Source organism: Schistocerca gregaria, chromosome 3 (assembly GCF_023897955.1).
Source record: "Schistocerca gregaria isolate iqSchGreg1 chromosome 3, iqSchGreg1.2, whole genome shotgun sequence".
NCBI lineage: Eukaryota > Metazoa > Arthropoda > Insecta > Orthoptera > Acrididae > Schistocerca > Schistocerca gregaria.
This window is the reverse complement of record NC_064922.1, coordinates 442,551,024-442,565,370: the sequence shown is the minus strand read 5'-3', so window position 1 is coordinate 442,565,370 and position 14,347 is coordinate 442,551,024. Positions and strand designations below refer to the sequence as shown.

The following is a 14,347-nucleotide window of genomic DNA, read 5'->3' as shown; positions in this document are numbered from 1 at the left end:
CTGAGCTGAATCGGAGAGGAAAGGAACATGTGGAAAACACTGATAAGGAGAAGGGACAGGATGATAGGACATCTGTTAAGACATGAGGGAATGAGTTCCATGGTACTAGAGGGAGCTGTAGAAGGCAAAACAGTAGAGGAAGACAGGGATTGATAAATAAATGCAGCAAATAACTGAGGACGTAGCTTTCAAGTGCTACTCTGAGATGAAGAGGTTGACACAGGAGAGTAATTCGTGACGGACCTCATCTAATCAGTGAGAAGATGGATGACCCAAAAAAAAAAAGTGAATATTGTAAACGTATCGCTGTGCTGTAAGGCCGCCGCGGACGATAACCAAAGGGCTCCAGCTTTAAGATGAAGTAGCACCCCAGATCATCACACGTGGTTGATTGACCATGTGGAGCCCTTAAAGCAGAGCGATATGTCAACTATATTCTACGCCTGTTTGGTTGCCCTCGGTGGCAAGCCATCATTGGCTTTCATTTCAGCAAGATAATGCCCGTTCGCGCACGGCGGGAGTTTCTGCTGCTCGTCTTCGTGTTTACGAAATCTTATCTTTTAAGGAAAGGACGCCGGATCTGTCCCCAATTGAGAACATTTAGAGCATTATGGACAGGCCCTTTAAACAGCTCGGAATTTTGTCGATCCAACGTATCAGTCGGGCAGAATTTGACACGATATTCCTCAGGAGGACATCCAACAAGTCTGACATGCAATGCCATGATGAATACCTGCTTCCATAGGGGCCAGAAGTGGATCAACGAGTTATTGACTTGCTCAGTTTGTGCATCACTTTCTCTTGAATCACTTATCCAGTGCCGGTCGCGGTGGTCTCGCGGTTCTAGGCGCGCAGTCCGGAACCGTGCGACTGCTACGGTCGAAGGTTCGAATCCTGCCTCGGGCATGGATGTGTGTGGTGTCCTTAGGTTAGTTAGGTTTAAGTAGTTCTAAGTTCTAGGGGACTAATAACCACAGCAGTTGAGTGCCATAGTGCTCAGAGCCATTTTGAACCATTTTTTGAACTTATCCAGTTTTCTGAAATTGTAATCATTTGTTTGTCTACACTTGTACATCACATTCATCGATTTCCTTCCCATTCGGATAATTCCTTGGTGGTGCATCTCTTTTTCTGGGGACAAAAGTATAGGTGAGATTATTGCTTTTTATGGTGCTGAAATGTGGGAAGTCTCCATGGTCAATGATAAGAGATTAAAGGAAATCGAACTGGAGGTTTTGAGGCGAAATACTGAAATAGCAAGAAGAGATCAAATAAGAAATCAAGATACGAGAATAGGATATTGTAAACACAAGGGTTAAACAAACGCCTAACTTGGTATGGACATCTTAGATGAATATCCAGGCAAGATGGCCTTCTGATGTATAATACTGCAGAAAAGCCCTGGCTACAGTGGAACGATAGAGTGAGATGTGCGATGCAGTAGAGATCTATGCAAGAAGAGGACTAACAAGATATGAAATGGAAACTTGGATGCGAAATGTGGTTGGCAGAGCAAGACAACAACGATGAGCACGACAGAAGCTGTCCACCACCCCCAGTTGATGTCATGTGTTCTTCTGAACCTCGACATCACCCCCAGCCCCCCACCCCCATTATCCACCCTCCCCTTCCTCTAAACGTACCCCATGAGACGGAATTTCCAATTTTGGCAATAATTTCTGTTCGAGGGCTGTGCTGACATCCAAAACCACCCCACTCGACACCCAGGAATTGTCGCGATATTAAAGTTGGCAGTGCCACTTTGGGGACTCGAACTTCGGTCCTCCTAGACGAAAAGCCTAAGTGCACCCCCCAACACAATGATGCCACCAGAGGCACTTGGAACTGAAGGGAAATTAGAGAAGTCAATGCCCTTTCCAGGACTCTAGCCCTGATTCTACTGGATAGAAGGCCCAACTGCACCTCTCAACACATGGAAACTGTCCAGATTCAGGAGTGGAAACTGAAGAAATGATCGATCCTAATTACATAATTAATCGTAAAGATCAAGCCCAATTACCCAACCATATGCATAACACTACCCAGAGACGGCTTAAAATCGCAATATAGCTAAAAAATTACAATACAACTGATGTTATCCTCTTGGGACAAACTTTCGCAAGACGACTCGAAAATAGTGACACACTAAAACCTAACCCTTCACCTACAAGCTGGCAAGAAAATAGGCTGGGTGAAAAGTATTATTTTATTCTTCTTGGCAGGAAATACATTTAATTGTCAATATGCTGCGGTAGGACAGGAAGGAGTTTAAAAAGTGTATTACCTGTATACATACATCATCTATCACTGTTTGATGTCAGAGCTCACTACAGACATCTGCTCAAAAATAACCCTACAAAAAAAATGGTTCAAATGGCTCTAAGCACTATGGGACTTAACATCTGACGTCATCAGTCCCCTAGACTTAGAACTACTTAAACCTAACTAACCTAACGACGTCACACACATCCATGCCCGAGGCAGGGTTCGCACCTTGCGACCGTAGCAGCAGTGGGGTTCCGAACTGAAGCGCCTAGAACCGCTCGCCAACCAAGGCCGGCTAATAACCCTACAGCCCAGCTAATCGAAGACACTACATGCTATCACAGCTGACGGAAAACAATGCATCACAGTTCGAATGCTTTCAAATTGTTATGAAAAAAAATTGCACTCATAATGAATGGATCATAATGCAACACATGTATTGGGAAAAATCGTCGTCCTAACAGACTGCAAAGGGAGCGGTAGCCGAACACGTGTTCTTCGCAAGTTACGATCACAAACTGCAGAAATCCGAGGTCCTCTCACTTCCCCTCATTCTTCCTCCTCCCCCCTGTCTCTCTCCATCCGCCTACGGGGAGGATACATGCTTCATCAAAGGGCCAGCTGTTCCACAGAATTTCTCGTAATTTTTCTGCAGCCGCTGGTCACACCAGGTGATCCCCTACTCTCTGCTGTCGCTCGTGTCTCAAAGCCTGCCTTAAGGCGGCGGTCTAGAAAACACGAAAGGGAAATTTACCAGCACAGCCCCAGAGAAAGCTCCAGATGACTTCTTCAAAAGTCAGTTGGTTGCGAAATAGGAAGCTCCTTCCACCTAAAGCGAGCACAGACTCACACCGCAGCGCCTTGAGTACAAAGCGCAACATTGGCGTTGAGAACAAAACCGTGATCAATTAGTCCTACCCCGACCAAGGGCTGTTTGTCTATAGGCCCAGCCAAGACTCTTAGGGAACTCGGCCGTCACGCTGGTGCGAGCACTAGACTAATTAACATTACGTGATTATTAAAAAATGAAAACACAATCGCGATGATAATTAAATGTCATCTTTCCAAGAAAATAGGCAGACTCCATTTTCTTTTAGTTTCTTGCGCAAAATCGGTATAGCTTTTACGACTGGTTCCAGCATGCAATTCGCAGCTCATTATTTTGTACCGTCCAACGATGTGCACCGCAACCATCACAAATGAGCAACAAGCACATGTCCACCATGTTTAAATCAGGGAAAAAAGCTTCAGATATATTGATGCGAAAATTACCGATCACCGTAGAATGTCCTCGTTATCTCGAAAGCGTCCTCGGAGTAAAGAAAAAGTGAAAAATTAAACTCCTAAGAAATAGAAAATAATCTATATTAAGCGATTTCTTTCAGCTTTTTGATCAAATTACACGATCTGAGAGCATCTCTCGCGTTCAGTGTCGGTAAATAAACGGTCATACGCGTGTGTATTACTGACATTTCAGACAATCTTTCAAGCCACTGGCTCACATGTCGGAAAGAAACACATTAATTTGCGTTCAACAACAACACGCTATAATTCAAGAGAACATAGCTATTTTGTACACTATGACAGGTCCCCTTTTACCAGTACGATGCTACGTCAAACTATCATTTACGAAAAAGATCAAGAGAGCCTTTCCCGCCCTATGTAGGTGGGAGATTGAAATTTCGTTAAAAGATATCGCCGCAACGAAAAAAAAAAAAAAAAAGAATTGTTTCTTGGTGTCCTACCCATCTCCTCCACTCACCAGGTGGCATGTCATTGATATCTGTTCAATACGCTAAGTAATTAAATTTATCATGAGAGTCAGTTTACATGGTGAGTAATTTCTTTTTCAGTAGTCGCATTACACTCACCTGGTAGGTCGAATGGGAATCCGCGGAGGTAAGTCGGCCCTAATTTCGAGGAACGCTATAGAGAACCAACATTTGAAGCTGACGGCAGAGGGATTCTGCAGCCCACACCATACATTTTTGGTAAGACCTCCACTATTAAAAACACGATCTAGCCACTATGTTAACGTCACCCTGCATAACAAGTGGTCATCAGTTTACAGACACACACACACACGAGTCGCTGATTCTGTTACGCTTTCGAGTAGAAATTCTGTCAGTGATTTCAATCAAGTCTATCCATTCTACCACGTACTTGTATTGGGTCCTGTAGAAACGGCTTTTCGAAATCTACAAAACTGTTTCTTGCCCTCTGCATCTTGGTTGTGATTGAGGTAGTTTTTAGAGACATGTACTGTCGGATGACCATATCCAACAGACTATAAATCTCATGAGAGGGTTGCTGCATTGTTCAGTCATAAGCAATTTAGTACACTATTTTTTTCTGTTGTAACGCAGAAAATCAGTGTACACTGATATACAATTTTGTTTTTTCCTCACAGAAAGCTGGATCTCACAGAAAGCTGAACATTGCATGGCGTAAACAGCACAGCTACCTAAACACAGCATGTTAGAAATAAAACACAGGTCTGATGTTTTTCATCGACAAAAATGTGGAAGACGTCGCAACATATGGAAACTGGAAGATTTTGCGGTATTGTAGAGCACTTCCAACAGCTATTCGAAGGTGACGACCTGTACAGTTAATCTCATCTTCGCCCTCAACACTGTAGCGGATGTCTCGGTGTTCCATTTCGGAAAACATTGTTCCTTTATTTTGAAGTCATGTACAAGATTACTGTTTCGGTGTTGACCGTCGCTGGAAGGTGCTGTTTAAAACACACATGTGTTACAACACACAAAAGGAGGTACCTTACTGTTGAAAGAAAAAAATAAAAACTCACTCTCATTATCACTTTAATTATTCACCATGTCAAACTGGTATCAATGACATGCCGCCTGGTGAGTGGAGGCGATGGCTAGGGTACCACGGAATCATTCTTGACAGGCGTTTCACTTTTTTTATTTCGTACAGCGATATGTTTTAACGAAATTTCAATCTCCCTCCTACGAAGGGCGAGATAGGATCTCACTATGAGCTTCGCAAACACTAGTATAATATAGCATCGCATTGGTACAAGGGGATCCTTCATAGTGTACGTTCTCTTGAACTACAGCTTTCTGTTGTCAAATGTAAAATAAATGTTTTTCTGACATGTGACAAGATTGTCTGAAATGTTTGTAATACACACGTGCATGACCATTTATTTACAGACATTGAACGAGAGAGATGCTCTCAGGTCGTGTAATTTGATCAAAAAGCTGAAAGAAATTGCTTAATATAGCTTATTTTCTGTTTCTTGGGAGGTTAATTTCTCACTTTTTCTTTACTCCGATCTGCTGGGATCGATAATTTTCGCATCGAAATAGTTGAAATTTTTTTCCTGGTTTTACGCAGGTTGGACATGTCTTTGGTGATAATTCGTGATAGGTGCCGGTGCACTTCTTTGGACATTACAAAATAATGAGATGCCAATTGCATCCTGCAGTCAAACATAAATACTATACCGATTGTGCTCTTAAAACTAAAAGAAAATGGACCTCGTCCATTTTTGGTGGAAAGACGACATTTATTATCGCCGTGATTGTGTTTTCGTTTTGTAATAGTTGCTCTTTTAGGGAAGTCACGTAAATGTTAAATAGTGCAGTGCACACATCGGCGTGATGGCTGAATTCCCTAAGGGTAACGGCTGACCCTTTAGACCAACAACCCTGGTCGGGATAGTATTAATTTATCACGGTTCTGTTCTCAGGGATGCCAGCGTCACGCTTTGTACTGAAGGCACTGCGGTGTAACGCTGCGCTCGCTTTAGGCGGAAGGAGCTACCTGTTTTGAAAAAGTAATCTGGAGCTTTCTCCGGATGGTCGGGGTAGTTCTGGTAAATTTCCATTTTGTGTAGACTGCCGCCTCAAGGCAAGCCACGAGCTGCAAGAGACTGAGGATGGTAGCCGAATGCGTGGTGTGACCAAGGGCAGCAGGAAAGCTATAAGATGCTCTGCAGAGCAGCTGGTCCATTGAAGAAGCATGTGTCCTCCCCGTAGGTGGATGAAGGGAGGCAGGAGGGGGGGGGATGGATGGGGAGGCTTGGGGTGAGGTGAGAGGGCCTCGGTTTTCCACAGTTTGTGGCTGTACATTGAGGAGAAAGCACGTTCAATTTCCGCCCCCTTTGCAGTCTTTTGAGACGATGATTTTCCCCAGTTCATGTACTGCATTATGATCCACTCATTACGAATGCTGGTTTTTTCATGACAACTTGGAAGTGTAATTAGAACTGTGATGTATTTTTTTCCAACAGTTGTGACAGTGTGCATTGGCTTCGATTAGCTGAGCTGTAGGGTGGTTTTTGAGCAGACTTCTGTAGCGAACTCGACGTCAAACAGTGACAGATACTCTTTGCTTACAGGAAATACACTCTTTAAACTCCTCTCTGTCCAACACCAGCATTTCATCAGTTGAATGTATTTCCCACCAAAAGAAATAAAGATGGTACCTTACACCCCAGTCGTTTTCCTTGACAGCCTGTAGGTGAAAGGTAAAGTTTGAATGTGTCTGTCACTAGTTTCGAGTGCTTTTGTGATTTTTTTTTCCCAGCAGGAGAACACCAGTTGTATGATAACGTCATTTGTTTTAGTTGTATGGCGATTTCAGGCCGTCCTTGTGTAGCTGTGTGCATATGGTTGAGTAATTAGGCCTGAGCTTTATGATTTATTACGTAATTAGGATCGATCTTTGCGGTATTTTCCCGTCGAATATAAATAAAGACTTTAAAGTAACCGTCCTCTCCTGCATCTGGATATTTTCATTGTGTAAGCAGTGCACTTGGGCTTTCCATCCAGTAGAATCAGGGTTTGAGTCAAAGAAATGACACCAACATCTTTAGTTTGAGGCAACGGCCTTGCCACAGTGGATACACCGGTTCCCGTGAGATCACCGAAGTTAAGCGCTGTCGGGCGTGGCCAGCACTTGGATGGGTGACCATCCAGACGCCATGCGCTGTTGTCATTTTTCGGGGTGCACTCAGCCTCGTGATGTCAATTGAGGAGCTACTCGACCGAATAGTAGCGGCTGCGGTCAAAGAAAACCATCATAACGCCCGAGAGAGCAGTGTGCTGACCACACGTCCCTCCTATCCGCATCCTCACCTGAGGATGATACGGCGGTCGGATGGTGCCGCTGGGCCTCTTGCGGCCTGAAGACGGAGTCATTTAGTGCTCTTTAATTTCCCATCAGTTCCTCCAGTAGTATAATTGTCTCTTAGGGGGGTGCGCTTGGGCTTTGCGTCCAGGAGGACCAGGGTTCGAGTCCCCAAAATGGTACTGCCAATTTTAATTTCCCGCCAATTCCTGGGTGAGGGGTGGGATGGGATGGGAAGTCCGCACAACCCTGGAACAAAGAAATTTCCGATAAAATTTGAAATTCCCACCAACGGTTGGGGGAGGGGGAGGGGGGAAAGGGGGGAGGTGACTGGATGCCACATGTGGCTGAGAAGAATACGTGATGTCATCTGGGTGTGAAGGTGGCCGTGTTCGAGGACGGTGGCGGTCAGGGGTGGGTAGGGGGATTAAATGGTCAATTTAAGTAATTTACATATCAATTTGGTATCACAAGTGGAGTGACACCGCCACTACTCTACTACTGATAGCTAGATGTCAATTACTTTGTTTTTCTGAAACGAAGATATTACGTTGGTGCAAAAGTTCGTAGCGGTTTTGTTTTGCATGTGTATATTCCGGTTGTGATTTGTTTATTTATCGAGTGTCATTCTTTGTTTGTAGTTCACTGTTGCTATTTGAGTTTATATACTGTCATTCTGCCATTTCGAGGTGGTGGGAGGAGCTCTGGACGCTAGAAAAAGAATGACAAGTGGAGAAATCGGAACATTTCCGACATATTTCCATTCAGTAATGGGGCAGCAGCGGCCCAGGCAACCAGAAACATTTGCGCCCAGTATGAGGATACAGCCGTTGGGCAGAGCACGGCAAGAAGACTGTTTTTCTCGTTTTAAAGAGGATCGTTTTCATATTTGTGACCCTCCATGTTCAGCAAGTCCTCCGCGGTTTGATGAAGATCGTTTAAATGAGTTAATCCACAATGATCCACGTCACTGTATTCGAGAACTGACAAATTTGATGAAATATGATTATTCCAACATTGTTCAATATTTTCACGCCAAGGGTAACGTCAAAAACTCCGGTGTACGAGTACAGCATGCTCTAAGCCAAAACCAGCAGCTGGCCATTTGCGCATCTCTGCTTTTTCGTCATCAACTGGCGCGTGAAAGACATCGACCATTCCTATCCTGTATCGTTACTGACCACGAGAAATGGTACCTTTATGCTAATGTAGGGAAAGAAAGTAATGGTTGAGCTCAAACATAGCGGCAACTCCCCGCAAAAAGACCTGAGCGCATCAGCTAAAGATAATCTTATGCATTTGATGGAACTGCGACAGAGTGATGTATAAGAACTGCTTTCCCGAGGTGTAATCGGCACTGCTGAAATTTATCATCAACAACTGAGACGTCTTGTATACGCGATCGCTGGTCGGCCCAGTTTTGTCGCAGAGTTTTAGAACATGAGTACTGAGTAATACCAAGACGCTACTGAGCCTATGTTCAGCGAGTAATAATAGTCTATGTTCTTGTACGTAGGACGCACAGAAATCAAGAGAAGTTGATTTTCTTTTTACACATAAAGTATTATATTTATCTTGCAGTTTAATGCACAGATCATTTAGGATCCCTGCTACAGGTCATCGCAACTTGTCTCTTTCCTTGTTTTTGTCGGTGCTAACTCCTGCAGGAGCCGACACAGCACGAAGTCTATGACATTTCATATACCTGTAGACCAACCAACTCCGCCCTTAAAGTCTGTGAAGTTCCACTGTAGTGCTTGCTTATGAGCGTGTATTTGATTCATTTTTGTATTAATTCCAATGCCAATCTGACGGTGCCCTTGAATCCATTTCATTAGCTCTTCTTCTATTTTTGGCCATTTTGTATGCTGTCTTCTATTTTACTCGCCCTCCAATCGCGAATGGTGTTTTCTGTTGGTGGAGGACCGAACTTATGGTCACCTACTCTGTTTCCACGGCCTTCTGAATATGTTGTTACTTTCATTATAAAGCTCGCTTCACATTAATATCTTTTATTTTTTCCCATTACGAAACTAACTACTAACAAAAATGTTGTACTGTTACCGGTAACAGAAATCACATTCAAGTAACTGGCACCATAGACTGCATTGACACATTATAGGCTAGACAGTGTTCTGGGTTTGCGAAGGTGGGGCGGGAGGGAGACAATGTTAGCAGGCTTGTGAATCCCCGCAACTTGTAATATTTCTGACTTAGCGGGTATCACATTCGTATAGAAGAAGCAGTTAAGAAGGCAGCACTGACAAAATGACGCAATTTTGTATATGGTACAGAAGAGAGACCGTTTGCTTGGTACGGGTATCGGGAGAAAGACTACGTAAATTGCGGTCATTTTCCGCGTTCGGAAGCTGCGTGCAGAATGACGGTATTCTCTTATTAATACTAGAGTAACTAAACAGCACATTTACTTGCGTTTCATATTAAAACGTCTCGCAATAGCGTGGAATAGTTCCATTATTTCACAAGTATTAATAACTAGCAGAATAATAAACAACTGCTGAACGAAAAGGCAGACGAAGCACTTTCGGTGATGTTCGGATCGTGCCCAACTTGGATGGCAGGCGAAGCGGTTCAGCTGCAAGATTATAGCTGGTTCGACAGTCCCGGAGGTCAGACTAGACTGCCGAGGTCGGCTGTAAAGGCAGAAATATTAAAAGTTGCGGGGATTCACAAGCTTGCTAACACAGTCTCCCTCGCGCCCCACCTTCAAAAACCCAGAACACTACGCTATGTCTACGGTTTCATTGGCATGTAGTGGAGAACAGTGTGATGGTAATTACGGAAATACGCAGTTCATTATTTTGCTGTAGAATGGAAATTATTTGTCACTCTGCAGTGGAATGTAATTGTGCAGTTTCTCGTGTTCTGCCAATAAAAAGCGAGTGGAATCCCACATAAACAAACTAATTGGAAATTTAATTACTCACATGATCTCAGTTCCTCGCAGAGAGTTTCGTACAGCCTCAAAATAACAGATTCACGACCTTTGGCTGTTTTTTTGCGCAGGGGACAACAACTTTATGCAGGTTCGTGGACATTTATTGGAACCTGTGCATTCCACTCAGGGCAGAGGAAGGAAATAGGCACCTCGTGTGTACAGCAGTCTTAGTAGAAATGATATCAGCGAGACGTCATCTGGGGTAAAACAGAGGAGGTATGAAGGAGAGAAATCTTAGAGTAATAGGCTTCGTAATACGCACGTATATATCACTCTGTCTGTGTCCCTTTCTTTTTCAACTTGCCGTAGACTCATGTTAGACACATGGGTGCACGCTGCTGTCAGTTGAATCGAATGTTACCAGAAAGAGTAGGTGTCCCGAGACATCGAATATATGGCCATTTTCAAGACTAGCGGGACTATTAAATCAAACACTGGACATTTTTATATTAATTTCGAGTACAAGAAGCACTTAAATTCTGAAGGTAATTTTTCGAAGAAAAGAGTGCGTCTTAGGCCACTATTACATCATCATATTTCTTTGACAAGGAAATATAATAAAATATTCGTGAAATTTCTTTGAGAAAGATGTTTGACGTGGCGCTAAAAAGGGGTACTACACTGTCGTCATAGTCTTCGTCAAATTTCAAGATGACAGATAACAACTTGTTATTATGTGCTGCAGTTGAAAGTACCACAGTTGCATTGTGCGTGTATTTGGAAGAAAAGCGGCGGAGAAGAAGAAAACATGGTTGGATGAAACCATAGGTATTACGTCAAGATGATAAAAGCATTCAGCAAAATTTGTTACGAGAGTTGCGAGTGGAGGACGTAAAGTCCTATGTATAAATTACTTACGAATGAATGAGAACGTATTTCAGTATTTGCTCAGTAAAATAGCTTCTCATATTACAAAACAGAATTCTTGAGGAATGCTATACCTGCAGACAACGGGCAAACTGTGATACTTGGATTTCTTGATACAAGACAGAGCTACACTAGTTTACCACACAGCACTCGAATATCACATTGTACATTAACCAGATACGTGTGAAGCGATTTACAAAGCTGTGAAGGGGGAACATGTAAAGGTAAATAAACGTTTTGTAAGTAGGCTGTTTAGGTTTTTATGTTGGTAACGTCACGTAGAGCTCTGTATGAAAATCACTGAGTGTGCTGTGTGCAGTCTGTGGCTGGTTTGCATGGTTGGAATTTGCTGTTGTAGTGTAGGGCAGTTGGCTGTTAACAGCGCGTAGCGTTGCGCAGCTGGAAGTGAGCCTCCAGTAGTGGTGTATGTGGGGAGAGAGATGGTGGAGTTTTGAGAGCGGATGATCTGGACGTATGTCCATCAGAGAGAGTAAATTTGTAAGACTGGATGTCTTGAACTGATATATATATATATATATATATATATATATATATATATATATATATATATATATTGTGACTTTTGAATAATATTAAGGTAAATACAGGGTGTTTCAAAAATGACCTGTATATTTGAAACTGCAATACAAACTAAACGAGCAGCGATAGAAATACACCGTTTGTTCAATATGCTTGGGACAACAGTACATTTTCAGGCAGACAAACTTTCGAAATTACAGTAGTTAAAATTGTCAACAACAGATGGCGCTGCGGTCTGGGAAACTCTATAGCACGATATTTTCCACATATCCACCATGCGAGCAATAATATGGCGTAGTCTCTGAATGAAATTACCCGAAACCTTTGACAACGTGTCTGGCGTGATGGCTTCACATGCAGATGAGATGAACTGCTTCAGCTGTTCAATTGTTTCTGGATTCTGGTGGTACACCTGGTCTTTCAAGTGTCCCCACAGAAAGAAGTCACAAGGGTTCATGTCTGGCGTATAGGGAGGCCAATCCACGCCGCCTCCTGTATGTTTCGGATAGCCCAAAGCAATCACACGATCATCGAAATATTCATTCAGGAAATTAAAGACGTCAGCCGTGCGATGTGGCCGGGCACCATCTTGCATAAACCACGAGGTGTTCGCAGTGTCGTCTAAGGCAGTTTGTACCGCCACATATTCACGAAGAATGTCCAGATAGCGTGATGCAGTAATCGTTTCGGATCTGAAAAATGGGCAAATGATTCCTTTGGAAGAAATGGCGGCCCAGACCAGTACTTCTTGAGGATGCAGGGACGATGGGACTGCAACATGGGGCTTTTTGGTTCCCCATATGCGCCAGTTCTGTTTATTGACGAAACCGTCCAGGTAAAAATAAGCTTCGTCAGTAAACCAAATATCATTAGCGAATGTCTCTCGTGCGGCAATGGTAGCGGCGCTGAGGGGTTGCCGCATTTGAATTTTGTATGGATATAGGTGTAAACTCTGGCGCATGACACGATATGTGGACGTTGGCGTCATTTGGACCACAGCTGCAACACGGCGTACGGAAACCCGAAGCCGCTGTCGGATCACCTGCTGCACTAGCTGCGCGTTGCCCTCTGTGGTTGCCGTACACGGTCGCCCTACCTTTCCAGCATGTTCATCCGTCACGTTCCCAGTCCGTTGAAATTTTTCAAACAGATCCTTTATTATATCGCTTTTCGGTCCTTTGGTTACATTCACCTCCGTTGAAAATTTCGTCTTGTTGCAACAACACTGTGTTCTAGGTGGTGGAATTCCAACACCAGAAAAATCCTCTGTTCTAAGGAATAAACCATGTTGTCCACAGCACACTTGCACGTTGTGAACAGCACACACTTACAGCAGAAAGACGACTATAGAATGGCGCACACACAGACTGTGTTGTCTTCTATATCTTTCACATCACTTGCAGCACCATCTGTTGTTGAAAATTGTAACTACTATAATTTCTAAAGTTTGTCCACCTGAAAATGTACTGTTGTCCCAAGAATATAGCAACAAACGGTGTATTTCTATCGCTGCTCGTTTAGTTTGTATTGCCGTTTCAAATATACCGGTCATTTTTAAAACACCCTGTACATTCTTTGTTCTCTATCAAAATCTCTCATTTGCTAACTATGCCTATCAGTACTTAGTGCCTTCAGTAGTTAAAATCCTGAATTTAGCTGGCAGTATTGGTGCTCGCTGTATTGCAGTAGTTCGAGTAACGAAGATTTTTGTGAGGTATGTGATTCGTGAAAGGTATAAGTTATTGTTAGTCAGAGCCATTCGTTTGTAGAGATTGTTGAAAGTCAGATTGCGTTGCGCTAAAAATATTGTGTGTCAGTTTAGTGTTGATCAGAATAAGTAAAGAGAGAAATGTCTGAGTACATTCAGTGTTGCTCAGCTGTTTGAAAATCAAATAACGTAAGGGGTTTACCAGGACAGTAATTCACTAATTTTTCTAAGGGGACGTTCCAGTTTAGTACACTATATGGGTAATAAGCACTATTTTTGTTTTTGAATAATTTGATAAATTGAATTAGTGTTCCAACAGTTACAAAATAAAATATACAAAACAGATGAAGCCCTTTTAATTTGTGGAATACAGAGTTTACAAATGGACAAAGTAGAACGGAAAGTTAAGAAAGAATTATTTATTTTAGAGTGTGACCACATCCTCTATTCCGGCTTGCCCGCAGCATATTGCACCCTTACACCTGCCCGTCAGCATTCAATGTAGTATGCACTGTCCCATTTGGCACCCTCCACCCAGGTCGAAGCAAGCTTACTAAAAAAAAAATAAGTCGAAAGAACACACCATCTTTGAAGCCATGTTTGCAAACACACTACAGGGACGTCAAATAGCTGTAGCGCCGCCAGCGATCTAAGTGCTTACATTTCACATTTCAGTGAATAGAAAAGTAACGACTTTTATGATCAAATCCATGGCGAGATCCTAGGTTTGATTATATTTACACTAATGGAAATAAGTATTCATACACTAGAGCGTGGAAAAGTAAACTGCCTTTACTGACAATTCGAAACCATAAACACTATTTGGATATGCACTATACACAGTGACCAGTCGCCAATGCAGCTATGCTGGTATATAGAACGAGAATGAACAAGCCTTTACAAAA

At 42.9% G+C, this 14,347-nt stretch overlaps 1 protein-coding gene and 1 pseudogene across 1 annotated transcript in view; both read left to right on the top strand.

The window, feature by feature from the left end:
- LOC126355137 (UNC93-like protein) overlaps positions 1 to 14,347 on the top strand; it is a 980,883-nt gene that overhangs the window by 558,262 nt on the left and 408,274 nt on the right. The window lies entirely within an intron of this gene.
- LOC126356551 (5S ribosomal RNA) lies at positions 7,120 to 7,236 on the top strand (annotated as a pseudogene).